Genomic DNA, 13,881 nt, shown 5'->3' on the forward strand with positions numbered 1-13,881 from the left:
CTCAAGGCCATCAGACTGTTAAACAGCCACCACTAACATTGAGTGGCTGCTGCCAACACACTGACACTGGCTCAACTCCAGCCACTTTAATAATCGGAATTGATGGGAAATGATGTAAAATATATCACTAGCCACTTTAAACAATGCTACCTAATATAATGTTACATACCCTACATTATTCATCTCATATGCATACGTATATACTGTACTCTATATCATCTACTGCATCCTTATGTAATACATGTATCACTAGCCACTTTAACTATGCCACTTTGTTTACATACTCATCTCATATGTATATACTGTACTCGATACCATCTGTACTGTATCTTGCCTATGCTGCTCTGTACCATCACTCATTCATATATCTTTATGTACATATTCTTTATCCCCTTACACTGTGTATAAGACAGTAGTTTGGGAATTTTTAGTTAGATTACTTGTTGGTTATTACTGCATAGTCGGAACTAGAAGCACAAGCATTTCGCTACACTCGCATTAACATCTGCTAACCATGTGTATGTGACAAATAAAATTTGATTTGATTTAATGCATGTTGTCCTAAACTTAGCGCAACACTAGAGGGCAGCAATAAGCTACTTTCCCCCAAAAAAGTCTGAGAAACCCAACCCTGAGGATTGTGCAGCCTTGGAAGAAGCAGACTGGAACTACGTTACGAGTAGTTACATGCTCTTTTACTTAATTGATCCACTTTGTAGCAAAACTTAATTAAAATATGTATGTGACCCAAGTCTTCATACTAATGGTGTGTGGGTAACTGATGTCAGTGACGAAATCGCCGAAGAATGATCCTGTTCATTCAATCTGCCCCATTGGGAGTAACCACACTTCTACCCGTCCTACAGTGCCATGACGACCAGCGACATAGCTTGTGATGTTGTTGGGCTCATAGTGCCACATGGGGGCCATTTTGGCTCCAGTTGTCCCCCTGCTGCTCGAGATATTGTGTTCCTCCTTCTCCTTCCCTCTGGCATGGAGTGGCTTGTTTTTGCCTCCTATCTTGTCATTGGGGGGGGGGGACCTTATTTTTAGCTGGCGTTCAGACACCTGGGGTATTAGTCTGCGAGTGCACAGGAGAACAGGCAGACTGAAAATCGTATGAATGTTCATTGAGGGTGTATTGTTTTCTCCACACAAAGCAATTGACTAATAAGAATGGCTAAGTTTGTAGTCAAGACTCACTCGGGTAATTGGTCACACTTGTGCCATTCAGGATAATGACATTCTGCACACACTTTAGAGACTAATGTGGCATATGCTTAAATATGACGCATGTGGCAGTCGACAAACAATGCGCACACACACATGCCTCCCCTAAACACACATGCAGGAGATCAAACTGCAGCCCCAGTGTTATATCAGGAAGAGTGTTCCATTGCTCTCTGCGTCTGCACAATCCGCCATGCAGCTGGCACTTGCTGCTGACGTGCTGGAGAAAACTAGGAATAATGCATTTTGAATATGATTACTGAGGCTGGGGTAACACAATAATAATGTCACTCTCCTTGGCTTCCTTTTCTCCTCTCTTGCTCTCTCTTCTCTCTCTCCCTCTCTCCTCCATTAAATAGCTTCTGACAGCTTAGCCGAACTTTGATGAAGGGCTTAGGTGGAATAATGGAATGCATACATACAGACATAGAAATACTGTAATCATATGCAGAAGTGTAGCTCTCTGATGTTGTGGCAGACTGCTACCAGCTCTGTGTTTGCGCGTGCGCACACACACACACAGGCTCTCCATCACTCTTTCACCTATGTGAAAGTAGAAGTGTTTGTCCCTGATTGTCCCTGTCAGTGAGTCCACAGTTGAACAAATGACCAATCAATGGAAAACAACAGATGAATGTGATGGGCTCAAAGACTAAGGAAAATGTTTGTAACCACAGCCACCACCCGTAGCCCCCCTTTTAACCATCACTCTGTCAGTATCACATGGCCCATGACGAATGGCCACTGCCTGCTGTTTAAGCATCAGAGGCACATCTGTATAGGAGATTAGGAGCTCACCTTTTATAAGGCCGATAGGGTCTCTGACTGTGCCCGCTGTGTTTTTATAGGACAGGGAGAAAATGAAGGAGAGATGGGCTGTGCAACACTTATAATGAATCCGCTAAATGGAAGCTGCTGTAACAAAGACAGCACGTAGGGGTTAGTTTTATAAGCACAGGTAACCTTGGAGAGGAGCATAGTGGTTAAAGAAAGGAGAGGACAGAAACCAGGAAGAGAACAGAGAAGATCCTTACCTGAAGATGCTCTGGTGTTTCTCTTTCCCTCGCTCTCACTCTCTTGATTCCCTTTCTCTAACTATCCTCCCACTTCCTACCTCTCTTTTTAGATACACTCATGTAGATACTTTCACACAGACAGTGGAAAATGGGCCAACCCGTCCCACAAGGGTCGTCTTTCTGGGGGAAAACACTTGAAAACTATTAATAAAAATTGAAGCTCTCCTCGGATTAGATTCCCAGAATTTTCATCCCTCCTCTGGGTCATTCAGATCAGTGTTTTTCATATTTAGCCTAAGTATAAACAGACCGTGTTCTCGGTAGGCTACCCGGTGAGACAGCTTCATTCTCTGTATTCATTCCAAGACAAGTGCACGAGTCAACGTGCAATGATTGAAACGATTTCTGAATAATCTATTACACTTCAGGCAAGATGTCATCACATCAGTGTGGAAAACCTGGCCCCCTAACCAATCATTTCATAATAGACAGGTATGACATCTACATATACCCTGTGGTGTGTGCTATAAGGTACAGTCTATTATTTGGAAGTGATTCATCATGCTGATTCATGAGCTGTCCAACACACACACACACACACACACACACACACACACACACACACAGAGAGAGTCTGATCTGGTTGGTCTTGTGCTTGATGACGCATACAGAAAGAAGGGCACATATAGTCTGGCTACCTACATTGATGACTAACACCTAGAAACAAGACATGGTGGTGACGGTGGAAACAAGTAAAGGAGATTATTTTCTAAAGTTTTTGTTCATTTTTTTTTTTTTTTCATTTATTCTAAAATAACAATCTCTAATGTAATCCTTACGCGAAATGTAAGTAAACACGTTATGATAGCCCATCAATGGAGATGTTGACAAGTGTTCTGTGACCATGGCATTCATTTACACGGAGATGGTCCCTGTTCCCAATACGTTGATGGGAACTTTACTCGAAGCCCAGTATTTTCTATCATAACCTACTGTCACACCAAGATACCGCCCCTTTATGAAATTCTGACAACAACCAATCCTGAAATTGGAGTAAATGAATATTGACATAGTTGTAAAGGGTGCTCCAATCATGCGCCACGGACGCACATGGAGGCGTGACTGGGTTTGAAGTTTAGTCGAATTTATGTAGGCAGCACACGTCCAGTAAAAGGTTCGACGAAAGGAAAATGCTATTGCACCCTTACCATACTACTACTACAGGAGTTCTGGCTTGTGCGAGGAACCTTCCTGGAACGTCTCAACTACTTGTTTTTGGAAATCTAATGGACTTATAAACCCTCAGATTCGAACGCATTATTAATATTTGTTCTTCTGTAGTAGAGTCGCACCTGCTTGTTGCAACATAGGTTATTTGGATCAGAGTTTAGTTGACTACTGTAGTACTATCAGAGTGAATAGCAGTTGGTAGGTTACTTGCCTCGCAGGGCGGGATAGGACCGTTATTTGCTGATGCGTAACTGAGGTCCAATCTTTCGGATACCGCCACAGACTGCACCCTTTCTGGAGCCCTGACCTAAAATGCCTTTAGACCTGTGATGTGTATTAATTGGATGTAACCCTGTGCATCTCGTGGCGCATAATCCTCAACAGCCTGCCTATTACCCGCGCGCGTTAATCGTTAAAACGTGGTGAGATGTCACACTTAAATTTTGCCAATTTCAACGGCTACACTGGGCAGTACTTTTGACTAACTCACATTTGAATGAATTCAGCAGTAACAGCCGACTGTCTCATTTCATCCCGTGAAGAGACTGATGATGACGGAGAACAGCGAGATGGAGACCGAGACGCAGCTTCAGCGCTCGCCAAGCAACATGTCCATCACACCGGTGTCAAAGGCAAGTAGTATACTACAATCACATGTCTCACTGGCTGATAACTGTTTCGGACCTCGGTGAAACAACAACTACCCTTGCAAGATAACCAGCGGGAGAAATTTGAACCTCAGTCCACAGTGGTGTGAAGGTTTTACGCAGTCCGTTCTTCTGACTAGATAGCGGAGATTTTGAAATACTAAGGTGTTTGAATGGTTGTTCCAGGTGTTTTCACATGGTGAATATGTTTGATTTGTGTTAACACGTGTAATATTTTGCCAGAAAGCTATGACACAACCACATACCAGTAGTCTGTATGACTTGGTATTAAGAAAGTTAAAAGTACTTGTTGCTTTCAGTATCACATTGATACCTTTCTTTTGTTTTACGATGCTGAGACGGAGTTACTGTTGACTTAATATCAGGGAAAAATAATAGTTAATCACTGCTTTATTACAGTATTGTAGTTTTTTATATTATTTATTATAACATATCGTTTTTTTTCATTATTTGAATCGTTATAAACCCAACTGTCTTGAACACAGTAGATTTCAACCAGGTGCATTTCAAACCGCATCATCAGTAAATTGCGTCACTATGGGGGAACTAAAATAACTCACGTCAGGTGACGTAAAGGGGGCAAGATGATTGGAACATTCTCTTTCTCTCACTTACTGTGTGTGTGTGTGTGTGTGTGTGTGTGTGTGTCTACGCTTACACACATGCTCAAAATGAAGACTTTACAAAGGGACACTCAGGTTCCAGAATGTCTTGGAATAAATGTCCTGTCCAAGTTATCTTGCCATCAGGCCCATTAGGACAGTTTGTTTAGTTTTGAATGTAAATTATTTGAACACTGCAGACACTCACAGCATTACTTAACTCACAATTATTTAGTTTAATGGAAGAGATTACAGAGTGCCAAGCAACTTCTCAATTGATGCAAACTCATTTACTGTCCAGAATTCAAGGTCCCTGGGGTCAAACATGAAAGAAACAAGCTATTACATGTTGTCTCTTGACGTTCTGGTCATTTGACTGCCTTGCTGTGCATGTATGTTTCTATCATTGTCTATCATGTGTCATTGACTGAGGTTAATGCTGGGTTTAGATGGCACGAGGTAGACTACAAACTGGATGTCATCGTTTTCAATGAGAGAACGACGGTAAATGCCTTGAGGCTTGCCTTGAGGCTGGCAATGAACGCAGTCAGACGCCACTGTAGACGGGTCTTGCCGCCAGAGTTCAACTTTTGCCTTTCTGCCATAGCGTTGTTTTCTATGTTGAATTGCACTCTTTGTTTACTGAAATCACCATAGCAACGCATACACTCGTGCTGGCTTGCTTTTGCCGTCACTCTCTTTCTTGCTTCTCTTTCTTGCATTCTTGTCCTGTTACGCCGACTGGTGTGAAGGTTTTTGCATGCAGCATTAGATTAAAGAACACAGCATCCATTGATGTAGCCTGCCTACGCTCAGCCTCAGTTGTTCAAATGAGGCTTGTGGTGACATAGAATGCTAGCTGACTGTGAGACACTATTTCGAAAGGTACATTGAAAACATTTCTTGAAGTGCCTTTTTAAACAGACACACACACACACACACAATTCTTTGGGGACTGTTTTCTTCCAGCCTGAAATCCAACACAACACCGCTGTTGTCCTCAAGCTCCTTGTGGAGAAGCTGGGTGACACCTAGGAGGAAGATGTTAAAGAGGACCGGTGCCAGCACACACCCCTGCCTCACACCGATGCTTACTCCAAAGGGCACTGACTCCTGCCCTCCTATGGCCACCTGAGCCATCATCCCCATCATGGAACTGGCAAAGGATGTTGAGTAGAATGCCCCATAGTACTTCCCTGCTCACTATGTCGAAGGCCTTGGAGAGGTCGACAAAGGCCATGAAAAGGTCCTGTTGTTGTTCACGGCACTTCTCCTGGAGTTGCCGTGCCGTGAATATCATGTCGACCGTACTCATGTTCTTTCTGAAGCCGCATTGTGACTCTGGCAGCAGTTCCTCTGTGATGTTGTTCGCCAGCCTGTGTAGCATCACCTTGGCCAGGACCTTGCCGGCAACAGCCAGAAGGGATATCCCCGGCTGTTGCCGCAGATGGACTTGTCACCCTTGTTCTTATAGATGGTGACAATGTTTGCATCCCGCCACTGTTGGGGGACATTCTCCCGGTCCCAAACCTCTGTGATGTGCTGGTGGAGCATTCTGGTGCAGAAGTAACCTCCCTTATGTAGTTTTACCGGGATGCTGTCAGCGCCAGGAGTCTTGTTGTTCTTGAGCGAACAGATAGCTGATAACACCACTTGGAAGGTTGCGAACGGTTGAGGTCCTGAATGAGTGGACGGACAGGCAGTTCTTCCAGGATGGAGTGGTCCGTAGGAGAATGATGATTGAGTAGTGCTTCAAAGTGGTCAGCCCACCTCATAGGATCTGGTTTTGGTCCTTCAAGAGAGTCAGACCATCAGCTGTTTTCATGGGGGTGATGGTGCGGCTTCTTGGGCCATAGATAGCTTTTGTTGGAGAAATTGTGCATGTCGTTTTTGTCCGCATAAATTCGGATTTCCTGTGCCTTATTAGTCAAACATTCGTTCTGCAGAGCATGCAAGGTTGTTTGCAATTTCTTGCGCGATGCACGCCATTCCTTGTGAAGGGTAGCAGATGTGGAGCTGTTGAGAGTAGAGGTCGACCGATTAATCGGCATTAATTAGGGCCGATTTCAAGTTTTCACTTATTCACTTATGCCAACAGGTGTTTCGGTGAGGCTGGGTAGAAGGCTGTTCTTAATTGCCAGTCCCACACCGTGCTGATGTTGTCCACCTGGAGGGTAACCTTTCCAGAAGAAGGTGTAACCTTCTCCCTCCCCTTTCAGGGAACCTTCATCCAGGAACCTGGTCTCACTCAGGGCAGCAATGTCAATGTTGTCGCACCTTAGTTCTGCAGAAATCAAAGCTGTTCTCCGACGGGGTCTATCGCTATTATCCTCAGTGTCCAAAAGAGTTCTGATGTTCCATGTTGCCAGTTTCAGGGGAATTATTTTCTTCAGCATTTTTTGACCGCTGAGTGGAACTGAAATAGGTGCGGTAGCCTATCCAGGATGGAGTGAGTGGGCAGTTTTTAGGCCACCTTTTCTAGGCCTCTTCCCAGCTGGGGTGAGCAGTATGGCTCCTAAACTGGGCTGCTCAGTCACACAGGGGTCTGCCGAGAGAAAATGCCAATCAAGTCCCAGCTGCTGGCGACCATAATAGCCCTATGCCGTTGGCGTGCAGGTGTCTGAGTAAGCACTCCCGGTGCATTCACTCCTGCCTAGTCACCAGACACCTCAAGGCCGCCAGACTTTAGCCCGGTTTCCGGTCGATGGCTTCACCGAGGTCAGAAGTGGTTACCTGCGCAAAGAAAGTTATTTCAGGTGTCGCTGATGGTCTCCAACAGCACTACTTCACCGGAGGAGTGTTGAAATTCCAGTGGCGAGGAGGGAAACCCAGGACGACCAGTATCTTCCACATCTGCAGGAGGCTGCTGGAACCCCAGTCTGTCTGCGTCCGCCTACCGCGCGCCGCCAGCACGCTGCTTTTCTCTCAGGGTGAGCTCCCCTAGCTCTTGTCCTACCAGACTAACGCACAAGGCAGTGGATCAGTGGTTGATGGCTGCCAGGACGTGTCCACACAGAGGTGGGCCTGCACAGTCGCATCTCTGGGGCCCACTGCTGCTCCGAGATCCCCTGCCGGAGAGCCTGGAGTTTCAAGTCAACCAGTTAACGTGTGCCGTCGCGAGGAGGCCGGACAGGAGTCTTGGTCATGGAGAGGCTTTGTACCGGTAAGGGGAGACTTGTGCATGAAGCTGCTCCCCAATTCACCACAAGGGCCAGTCGGCTAGTACGCAAGCACGTGGTAAGGGGGCATGCAATTAACCTCTACCTAGACACTACTGTAGTAGACACGTCACATGCACCCTGCGGTTGCCCACACGCTCACTCCAACTCTCTCTCTCTCTCTCTCTCTCTCTCTCTCTCTCTCTCTCTCTCTCTCTCTCTCTCTCTCTCGCACACCACACACTGTCTCACACAGACACTGAATCAGCTCACACATGCTTCACATTTCTATTGTATTCCAGATGTCTATGGTTTACTACATCACCCTGAAGAAGGCACAGTGATGCCAAAACATTGGTGGTTTATCCAATGAATGACTTGGAGCTTGTGTGTACAGTCTGTGACTCTTTATTTATTTTCATAGCATACAACCTACTACATCACTCTGACATTGCAATCAGAACATGTTCCTATCATATCATCACTGCTGGGAAAAAAACACATTTACCCACGTAGAATGATTTCTCTCCTGTCTCCTGTCTTTGTTTTGTGCTCAGTGAGCATGTGCCTCATCAGACACGCAAAGTGACCTGTCTCTCTGTCTCTCTGTCTCTCTGTCTGGTCTGGTCTGGTCTGGTCTGGTCTTGTCTGGTCTGGTCTTGTCTTGTCTTGTCTTGTCTTGTCTTGTCTTGTCTTGTCTTGTCTTGTCTTGTCTTGTCTGGTCTGGTCTGGTCTGGTCTGGTCTGGTCTGGTCTGGTCTGGTCTGGTCTGGTCTGGTCTGGTCTGGTCTGGTCTGGTCTTGGTCTTGTCTTGTCTTGTCTTGTCTTGTCTTGTCTTGTCTTGTCTTGTCTTGTCTTGTCTTGTCTTGTCTTGTCTTGTCTTGTCTTGTCTTGTCTTGTCTTGTCTTGTCTTGTCTTGTCTTGTCTTGTCTTGTCTTGTCTTGTCTTGTCTTGTCTTGTCTTGTCTTGTCTTGTCTTGTCTTGTCTTGTCTTGTCTTGTCTTGTCTCTTGTCTTGTCTTGTCTTGTCTGGTCTGGTCTTGTCTGGTCTGGTCTGGTCTGGTCTGGTCTGGGAGTGATTGGTTATGCTATTCACACACACTCACTCTCCCACCAGCACCCAAAATATCAGACCACCATTCAAAAACCACCTGACTCATCAGGGATTTGAACATCCTGCTTCATTCCTCAATGTAAACTACTACTATAATCTCTGCTTTTGTTACTGGGAGATTAGGTTGTAGTATAAAGGCATCAAGGGTCAGTGCCACAATGATTGATCTTTTTCACCTTAAACCCCATGGTTCTGATTGAGGTTGACTCCTACAGTGTTAAAATAGTAAGTTAATTGCCTATGGAGTTCCCATTTAAATGCTTGAAATATAATAGGTTTGTGCCCAAAGACACTTTCTCGGTTGTCGTCTATTAAGAATCCATTAGTTGAACACTGTGGTAAATGTCAAAGCCATTCTCTCCAGATAATTGGATCAGGGGGAGGGGTATGGACCCTATAGACGGGATCTGATGGTCTCAGGATTTGGGGTTCTTGCTGTCAATCTTTCACACACACACACACACACACACACACACACACACACACACACACACACACACACACACACACTGCACACTGCACACTGCACACTGCACACATCCCATCTCCCCGTCTATCCTTCTATCTTATCTTTCTGTCCGTCTATTTCTCTTTCCCACACATAATCAGAGCCACTCCAAAAAAAGAAGGCCTCCTGAGTTATTTGACGTGACCAGATATCAGAAAAGCACAAGGCCATTCTGATGAGAGGGAGATAGAGAAGAATGACTCCCACCAGATAACAGATGCTCCCTGAAGCTGCCTGCAGCGTGTTCTCACTAGTCCCAACTTAGATGAAGGATGTCAGAAATTGAGAGAAAGGCAGAGGGCCAAAGAGGGAGAAGGAGAGGAGGACTCTAGAGTGTCGCCGCTGGGCTGGCTCACAGTGGCGTACCTTGTCCAGACGGGCTGAGGTCTGTGTGTGTGTCTGTCTGTGTGTGTGTGTCGAGGAGCAGATTAGATTCTGGTGGAGTGGACAGCAGCCAGGAAAATAGCACCCTTCTAGTAGCTGCAGACTGTCATCACTATCAACATCTTGAAGAACAATCTGGCCTTAATGGACATGCACTCTTCTAATCTCCACCCGGCACAGCCAGAAGAGGACTGGCCACCCCTCAGAGCCTGGTTCCTCTCTAGGTTTCTAATCTCCACCCGGCACAGCCAGAAGAGGACTGGCCACCCCTCAGAGCCTGGTTCCTCTCTAGGTTTCTAATCTCCACCCGGCACAGCCAGAAGAGGACTGGCCACCCCTCAGAGCCTGGTTCCTCTCTAGGTTTCTAATCTCCACCCGGCACAGCCAGAAGAGGACTGGCCACCCCTCAGAGCCTGGTTCCTCTCTAGGTTTCTAATCTCTGCCCGGTACAGCCAGAAGAAGACTGGCCACCTCTCAGAGCCTGGTTCCTCTCTAGGTTTCTAATCTCCGCCCGGTTCAGCCAGAAGAGGACTGACCACCCCTCAGAGCCTGGTTCCTCTCTAGGTTTCTAATCTCCACCCGGCACAGCCAGAAGAGGACTGGCCACCCCTCAGAGCCTGGTTCCTCTCTAGGTTTCTAATCTCCACCCGGCACAGCCAGAAGAGGACTGGCCACCCCTCACAGCCTGGTTCCTCTCTAGGTTTCTTCCTAGGTTCAAGCCTACAGGATACAGGAGACTTCAGGGAGACTGTATGTGATCGGCAATGACTCCTTCAGTAAGACAGGCCACAACACCAAACTTTCACATTCAATATGCTCTTCATCAGTTAGGATTGGGGATTTTGCTTTGGGGTGTGCTATAACATGGTGTCTGTCATTCCCTCTGACACTTCTAATACTCCTCTACCTCCCTTTGGGCAGGGCTCTTGTGTCAGAGAGACAGAGACCACAGAGTGATGGGGGAGGGGGACTTTAATTGGTGTAACACCTTCACTGCCTGGTTGTTTATTGATGGGACACCTTGCCTGACACCTTGCCTGTCACTGACAGGGATGCACTGCTGTAGGACTATGGCGCGCTGCAGGGAGGGAGCAGTGCAAGGATAAGGAAACATCCACATATTATGTGTTCACTGGAAGAGCTCCAGATATGCCGCAGGTAGCATGTGCTCTGGCAATTGGGTCTCTCTCTCTCTCTCTCTCCCCTTCTCTCTCTCTCTCTCTCTCTCTCTCTCTCTCTCTCTCTCTCTCTCTCTCTCTCTCTCCCCTTCTCTCTCTCTCTCCCCCTCTCTCTCTCTCTCTCTCTCTCTCTCTCTCTCTCTCTCTCTCTCTCTCTCTCTCTCTCTCTCTCTCTCTCCCCTTCTCTCTCTCTCTCCTTCTCTCTCTCTCTCTCTCTCTCTCTCTCTCTCTCTCTCTCTCTCTCTCTCTCTCTCTCCCTTCTCTCTCTCTCTCCCCTTCTCTCTCTCTCTCTCTCTCTCTCTCTCTCTCTCTCTCTCTCTCTCTCTCTCTCTCTCCTTCTTACCTTCTCTCTCTCTCTCTCTCTCTCTCTCTCTCTCCCCTTCTCTCTCTCTCTCTCTCTCTCTCTCTCTCTCTCTCTCTCTCTCTCTCTCTCTCCCCTTCTCTCTCTCTCTCCCCTTCTCTCTCTCTCTCTCTCTCTCTCTCTCTCTCTCTCTCTCTCTCTCCCCTTCTCTCTCTCTCTCCCCTTCTCTCTCTCTCTCTCTCTCTCTCTCTCTCTCTCTCTCTCCCTTCTCTCTCTCTCTCCCCTCTCTCTCTCTCTCTCTCTCTCTCTCTCTCTCTCTCTCTTTCTCCCCTTCTCTCTCTCTCTCCCCTTCTCTCTCTCTCTCTCTCTCTCTCTCTCTCTCTCTCTCTCCCTTCTCTCTCTCTCTCCCCTTCTCTCTCTCTCTCTCTCTCTCTCTCTCTCTCTCTCCCCTTCTCTCTCTCTCTCTCTCTCTCTCTCTCTCTCTCTCTCTCTCTCTCTCTCTCTCTCTCTCTCTCTCTCTCTCTCTCCCTTCTCTCTCTCTCTCTCTCTCTCTCTCCCCTTCTCTCTCTCTCTCTCTCTCTCTCTCTCTCTCTCTCTCTCTCTCTCTCTCCCCCTTCTCTCTCTCTCTCTCTCTCTCTCTCTCTCTCTCTCTCTCTCACTCCCCTTCTCTCTCTCTCTCTCTCTCTCTCTCTCCCCCTCTCTCTCTCTCTCTCACTCCCCTTCTCTCTCTCTCTCTCTCTCTCTCTCTCTCTCCCTCTCTCTCTCTCTCTCTCTCTCTCTCTCTCTCTCTCTCTCTCTCTCTCTCTCTCTCCCTTCTCTCTCTCTCTCTCTCTCTCTCCTTCTCTCTCTCTCTCTCCCCTTCTCTCTCTCTCTCTCCCCTTCTCTCTCTCTCGCCCCTTCTCTCTCTCTCTCCCCCCTTCTCTCTCTCTCTCTCTCTCCCCCCTTCTCTCTCTCTTTGTCTCCCTCCCACTCTGTGATTGACAGGCCGTGTCTCGGGGTCTAGCATGTGGACAGTGACCAAGAGAGTGCAAAGGGCGGGTGATGAGCTGTCAGGGTGAAGGTGATGGTGGGTTCCTGGGTGTGGGGGGGGTACTGCTGATCTGAGGGGGTGAAGAGAGGAGGGGGATGGGGGTGGAGGTATCAGCCAGGTAGAGCAGCTATCCTTTTATATGGAGCTTGGTTTCACACAGCCTAGCACAGTAAGTCTGGAATAAATACACAGAGAGAGAGAGAGCGTGTTTGTGAGTGTGCCCATTGTTGGATCAGTTGGGTTCATGTGTGTACTTGTGTGTCTGCATGTGTGTACGAAGTTTGTGCGTGCAGAGAGAGCTTGAGAGAGACTGCTCGTGCATCTCTCATTCAAAGTGGGACTCTGCTGTTGCCATGCATAATGAGCAGCTTTAGTCTAGCAGTGAAATCTACAGACTTTCAACAGTTTCATGTCTCTTCTGTTTTTCTTGCTTATATAATAAAGAAGAGAAGTGTTTATATTACCCTTCGTACCTGATTGGCTACTTGAATCCTCTCACAATAGGATTCCCTTGCATTTAATTGGACCTTAGAAACACTGTTGCAAAACGTGATCATTTGTGTCTTTCCCCATTATTCCTCTATTCCTCTCTGGCCACCTCTTGTTTCTATCAACATCATCAGCAGCAGCAATACAGCATCTGCATCCCCAGCACTTCTTACATCCACACAGACTCTGCAGATATTTGTATCCTCATTAGAATAATGGGAGGTCTCTTGTCAGCATTTTAAATGAGTCCTCTGTTCATTTTCTCTCCAAGTCCCTCTCCCTCGGGCAGGATAGAGTAGAGTACTCAATATAACACTGACTGAACCGAGCAGTAAAGAACAGTCCTATCATCTATCTATCTAGCTATCTATCATCTACAAGTAACTGCCAAAATAATGGAAACACTTCAGTAAATGAAGGATACAAGGTGTCTTAAAAGTAGGTGATTCCACACAGGTGTGGTCCCTGAGTTAATTAAGCAATTAACATCCCATCATGCTTAGCGTCACTGAATGGTTTACTGTGGTCACTGAATGGTTTAATGAGCATGAAAACGATGTAAACCATATGCCATGGCCGCCTCAGACACCACATCTCAACCCAATTGGACACTTATGGGAGATTCTGGAGCAGCGCCTGAGACAGAGTCCATCAACAAAACATCAACTGATGGAATTTCTCTTTTGAAGAATTGTGTTGTTATCCCTCCAATAGAGTTCCAGACACTTGTAGAATCCATGCCAATATGCATCGTGGTGGACCAATGCCCTATTAACACGATTTATGTTGGTGTTTCCTTTATTTTGGTAGAGACTTGTATCCTATCTATCTATCTCTTGACCTACTTACCTACCTACCTACCTACCTACCTACCTACCTACCTACCTACCTACAGTACATACCTTACTGTTCCTACCTACCAACCAACCAACCAACCTACCTACCTACCTACCTACCTACCTACCTACCTACCTAC

Source organism: Oncorhynchus keta, chromosome 32 (assembly GCF_023373465.1).
Source record: "Oncorhynchus keta strain PuntledgeMale-10-30-2019 chromosome 32, Oket_V2, whole genome shotgun sequence".
In the NCBI taxonomy this organism is placed as follows: domain Eukaryota; kingdom Metazoa; phylum Chordata; class Actinopteri; order Salmoniformes; family Salmonidae; genus Oncorhynchus; species Oncorhynchus keta.